The following is a 6148-nucleotide window of genomic DNA, read 5'->3' as shown; positions in this document are numbered from 1 at the left end:
CAAAACACTTTGACTGGGGGTCAACGTCCACCCGGGCACGTAAACGCTCACGTCCAGTAGCGCCAGTGATCTCGTTATATATTGTGATTCCTAGCAAGCATTTTCGAAGAAAGATCAGAAGATAGAAACTCTTTATAAACCAAACCCTCTAATTCCAAGTTCCAAGATACCGATCATTAAAGAAGAAAGAAGAAAGAAGAAAGAAGAAGGAAGAAGATATGGGCTTGCCCTCTTTCGACGTCTCCATGATCCTAATTATGGTTCTATACTTGCTCGGTTTCCTTAACCTTACCAGCGCAGCAGTACCAAATTACAGAGTCCATTATTGCACAAATGATACCACTTACACCCCAAACAGCACCTACCAAGTTAACCTCAGTTACCTGCTCTCTTCCCTTTCCTCAAATGCCACGCGTGAAGGTGGTTTCTACAACGCTACCGCCGGCCAAACTCCTGACACTTCAACTTACGGCCTCTTCCTCTGCCGTGGTGACCTCAGCACAGATGCCTGTCGAGATTGCGTGGCCTTCGCCGCCACAGAGATTGTTCGGGTGTACTGCCCTGTTGAAAAAGTGGCCGTGATATGGTATGATGAATGCATGTTACGTTACTCAAACCGGTCAATCTTCTCCACCATGCAGGAAAGACCTGGATATTTTATGTGGAACACGAGGAATGCAACACAGCCAGACCAGTTCCGTCGGTTGGCGGTATCCACATTGAATGACTTAGTGCCTCGGGCCGCAAATGCTACGTCCGGTGCTAAGAAATTTGCCGTGAAGGCGGTCACAAATGCTTCGGGATTGCAGGAATTGCAAACCCTATACAGCCTTGTCCAGTGCACCCCGGACATAAATAGCTCCGATTGCAGTACGTGTCTTCGGGAAGCCATCACGAGCCTCCCCAAATGTGGTCCATGTGATGGGAAGCAAGGGGTAGAGTTCTGAGTCCAAGTTGCAACGTCAGGTTCGAAACATACCCATTTTACTTGACACAATCAGCCGCTGCACCCGCACCGACACCGATACCTGTGCTCCTTCCTCCGGCTCGAGGTACTGTCCTTAGACCGAAAGGTCAAATCGGAATTTACTACCAATTTTCATATATTGATATATATCATTCAAATACGATGGCATGCATGCGTCATAAGTGAAGACAGGATTGGCATGGTGAAAGTCTTTACACCTCGAATTGTTACGCGTATATATATATATATATATATATATATATATATAGAAGATGAGATTAAAAATTTGTGAAAATAATATGTGAATGATAGTAAAATTATTTGAATTAAAATTTTTATAGAATTTTGAAAAATGAGAGAAAATTTTAAATAAAAAAATTATAAAGTTAAAGAGAGAATATTATTTTTGTTATTTTTGTTTTGTGGTTTGAAAATGTTGAATTATTTTTTTCGTTTTGTTTAAAAGTTTGAAAAAATTGTAATGATTAGAGAATGATTAAATAAAAATTTTAAAATTTAAAATTTTGAAATTAAAAATTATTTATATTTAAATAGGGTTTGATTGTTGAGATCAGATAAGGTGGGACGAGAGGATATCAAAGTTTTGTAAAACAAAACCAAGCCTTAGTGCCAACTTTTGAACTTCTCTCTTTCTGATCCTACCTGGTTTGTAGTTTGTTCTGATGAAATTTGTAAGTGATTATGGTTATTTTGTTCTTACTTAAGACAATTTATAGAAGATAATCGAAACAATAAGACGTGGTTAGGACCCAGCCTGACAATCATTAATTTATCTGTCAGTGGAAGGGAAATTCGACTTGTGAAAGGAATACTGTTGAGGCAAAATTAGATCGACTAATGGAGGGAAAATCCATTTCTGCAGTAAAAAACTGTACTCTTATTATTTACAAAGAACGTGTTATTATAACTTACATGAGACCCTTTGTATTGTATTCTGCATATTTTTTTGATAGGTGTTGCTAACAGTTCCAAATTGAAATTGAAATACATTAAGAAAAAAGTTATACTATGTGTTTTCTTTTGTTTATACTTTGTTAACACTTAGGGCTTGTTTGGAAATAGATCTCATCCCAAAATTCTCATCCCATCTCCTTCCCAAACATAATTCAAATACAAAATTTTCAAACTAATCCTTACAACTTTCCTAAACTTTCAAACAAAAATTAAAAAACAATTCAACTTTTTCAAATCTCCAAACAAAAATTATATTATAAAACTATATTCTAACAATATTTTAACTTATAATATTTTTAATTTAACTTTTTCTCTCATTTTTCAAAATCTAAAAAATACTCTACTCAAACTATCTCACTACTATTCACAAATTATTTTACTACCATTCACAAAATTATCATTTCATCTCACTCTTTAAACGAGCCCTAAATGGATAGGAGTTTTATATATCTCATCATTCATGCTTTGGTCTCTCCCAATGAGGAATCATGATTCCGTCCTTCATAATAGCATGCTTTGAGAAACATATATAAATTGGTATGATACAGTTTCAATTTCAAAATGATGGGTTGGCAACCAAATAGCCACCGGTTGACATTGTGTACCGAACCCTTTTAGTTAAAATGAAGTTCTTTACCTATTTTCGGATAAGTTAAGAATCTCAACTTATCAAAAAAAGTTAAGAATCTCTTTGTCCTTGAAGTTCAACCACCTTTTGTTTTATGATCAGACTTTAGCTGCTTACGAATTATAATATAAGATTGGACATTGTTGATGCCAGCAGCTATTATACACTGTACAGCTTGGCATTCTCATGAAAACATTATGATTGATTTATGCAGGAAAAGACAAAATATCGACGCTAACAATTGTCATCATTGTTGCTTCAATTGCTGTCTCTCTGGTGATCATCTCTTTGAGCTACTGCTTCTTAAGAAGGAGAGCAAGAAAGAAGAAGCCCAATGCTCTACCCGAGGAAAATGGTAAACAATTCATAATTATTGAATTGAATTTATCCAATGTGTAATTTCCTCATGTCTGGAAACTGTTCTTGTAGTGTAATGCTTTTATATGTTTGTTGGTAATAACTGAATCCATAACTTTTCTAATTGAGTGTTTGTTAAAAAAAATGTAAGTTTAGATAGTGGAAGTCACTGAAATATTGAAAATGTGCATGAATGAAAATCAAGGAATTCTAAGAGAATAAGAAGAGACTGTCTAGTTCTTGGTTTCATCATACGATATGGTACTAAAGATCCCAAGTCTAAATCTAATTGTTAGAGTACACAGATCAGCTGCACATCAACTGCAGAATATAGTTGACAGTTAAGTCTGTTAGTCCAGTCGGCAGTTGGTTACAATGTATCGCATGTTAAATTTAGATCAGCTATATATATTGATGTACATACGAAATTATTATGAAGTTTTCTCATTCTTTAGTATCTTCAATTTCATTTCTTGATTCTAGGTGATTGGATCACCTCTCTGTTCCTTTTGTTCTCTGTTTCTACACTAACAGAGAGAAAAAAATATATTAACAAAGATTTGCAAGCACGTTCGCGTGCACATACACACACGTGATACTCAAAAGAAGTATTTTTTTATATGCTTCCCTGCACAGCTAAAATTTCCAACAATGTTTTAAGGCATTTTGTGTGCATAGCAGCCAATGAGATTACAACTGTCGAGTCCTTGCAATTTGATTTTGCTACAATTGAGGCTGCCACAAACAAGTTCTCAGATGATAACAAGCTGGGTGGAGGTGGATTTGGTGAGGTTTACAAGGTAGGAATTACTCATTTCTTGTTACTGTTGATTTATTCAGTGCTTCTGAGGTGGGGAATTTATGAATTTTATTTATCTATTCTGATTGCGTTGAACTACATTATCAGGGTACATTTCCCAATGGACAAGATATAGCTGTGAAGAGGCTCTCAGGAAGTTCTGAACAGGGTGCAGAGGAATTTAAGAATGAAATTGTTGTGGTAGCCAAGCTTCAACATCGAAGCCTTGTGAGGCTATTGGGATATTGCTTGGAAGCGGGGGAAAAGATGCTCGTCTACGAATTTGTGCCCAACAAAAGCCTTGACTATTTTCTGTTTGGTTTGTCCTTTCTAGCCATTTGTCCAATGTCCTTTTTTTCATCATACGATGAGTGTATTGAGTATACGTTTTTTTTTTTTTTTTTATATTAACACGTCATTCATTCATTTGAGGATCAAATTCATAAAAGAAGGGTTCATTTTAAGAGCATGCTGGAACTCATCAAGATGCAAGAGATAGAGTAGTGGAAGTACTCTGATTCTTTTATTCTAATCCGAATGTTGTATTTTGATTATCTGTAGGACCTGACAAGAAAAAACTATTGGATTGGCCAAGTCGATACAAGATTATTAGAGGAATTGCTCGAGGAATCCTTTATATTCACGAAGATTCTCGCCTTAAAGTCATACACCGAGATCTTAAAGCCAGTAACATCCTGTTAGACGAGGATATGAATCCAAAAATTTCAGATTTTGGTATGGCAAGGCTTTTTGGAGTTGACCAAACGGAAGGAAATACCAATAGGATTGTCGGGACATAGTAAGTATTAGATAAAGAAAGTTACTAGAAATTAATGAACTTTACTATTTTTTGTCTTCCTAACAAATCAATCTCATGAAAAAACAGAAAGAAAACAGGACATTGTGATCTGAAAAAATTTGATACATAGTTATTGATGGATAATTTAGAGATATATAAATTTTTAGTGCAACCTTCCCTGCATTACGCATTAGATATAATAAATGCATTACATTTTCAGCAGAACCCAATTGGCTGTGAATGTAGCTAATGATGATGCACACAGGTATCAGATATAATTCTGTGATTTCATAGTCACTTAGTAACATTGTTGATATGTTTGCAGTGGTTACATGTCTCCAGAATATGCAATGCAAGGACAGTTTTCGGCGAAATCGGATGTATATAGTTTTGGTGTCCTAGTACTAGAGATATTAAGTGGCGAAAACAACGCTTCTTTCTATGAATCAGACACTGCTGTGGACCTGTTGACCTATGTGAGTATGAAGAACATATGCTGAAGTTTCTTTTCTTTGTTGACACTAAGAATTAATATTGACTGCTTGATGCAGGCTTGGAAACACTGGAGCAACGGGACATCCTTTGAGTTATTGGATCCGACTTTGGGAGATTCATACGCAATAAATGAAGTGATTCAATGCATCCATATTGGCTTACTTTGTGTTCAAGAAAATCCAGACGACAGACCAACAATGGCATCAATAGTTGTCATGCTTGAGAGTTACTCTGTTACTTTGCCAATACCTGAAAAGCCAGCACTTTTCCTCCAAGGTGGATTGAATCAGTCAAGCATGCCGACCAAAGAGCTGGAGTCAGATCGATCTTCGAGCAAGTCAATTCCATTGTCTGTCGATGAATCAAAGATTACTGAAGTATACCCTCGATAGAGTGAGTGCAACGACTTGACCTCCAAAATTAGTATCTCTTATAAATAAGTCATGGAACACCAACACCATATGCTGCATATTATTACTTGAGAAATGAGAGTTCATGTATGTGTAATAAGCTTGTTATGCAATTCCTCTCAGGTTGGTTTGGTTTGGTTCTTAAAAATATTAAAATGGAATCCAAAGTCGAACCGAACAATTTTTGGGACAGTGTGATGTCTTCCAGGAAACTACGGCCGATAATTAGAAGTCCAAGTGAGTTTTCTTTTGTTAATTGAAAATGAAAGGATCTTTTTAGTGGTCACGCCGACCGGCCACTAATTTAATCATTTCTTACGCCAAACAGGGATATAATTTTCAAGAAATTTTCAAGTCTTCGTTAGTGGAAGTCAATCGAGCATAAAATATTTGCATAGGTTGTTTCTTGGCAAAATCTATGACAACGAAGTGATGGAAGTTTGTAAGTTTGGTTTAATGTATAATATTCTTACGTTTCAAAAAACAGAGAAAAAAGAGTTCGATTATGTTACTATAAACTTCCGAGCTGCTTCAAAAGCGGCACCTACAACTCCACCAAAAACCTAAATTTGAGCCCATTAGTTCACACTTTGTTGGGAATAACTGTAGATCTAAGACTAACTCGAAGTATAGTAGCGGAACTAAACGAAAGAAATTGATGACAATCACACAGAAAGAACACCAAGAATTTAGTGGTTCGACTCAAAATGCGCCTACG

General features: G+C 36.0%; 1 pseudogene; it reads left to right on the top strand.

Moving 5' to 3' along the window:
- On the top strand, positions 1-5648 carry LOC108995856 (annotated as a pseudogene).
- Positions 5649-6148: the final 500 nt, after the last annotated feature.

Source organism: Juglans regia, chromosome 3 (assembly GCF_001411555.2).
Source record: "Juglans regia cultivar Chandler chromosome 3, Walnut 2.0, whole genome shotgun sequence".
Taxonomy (NCBI): domain Eukaryota; kingdom Viridiplantae; phylum Streptophyta; class Magnoliopsida; order Fagales; family Juglandaceae; genus Juglans; species Juglans regia.
The sequence above is the reverse complement of the archived record's forward strand: the minus strand, read 5'-3'. Positions and strand labels throughout refer to the sequence as shown.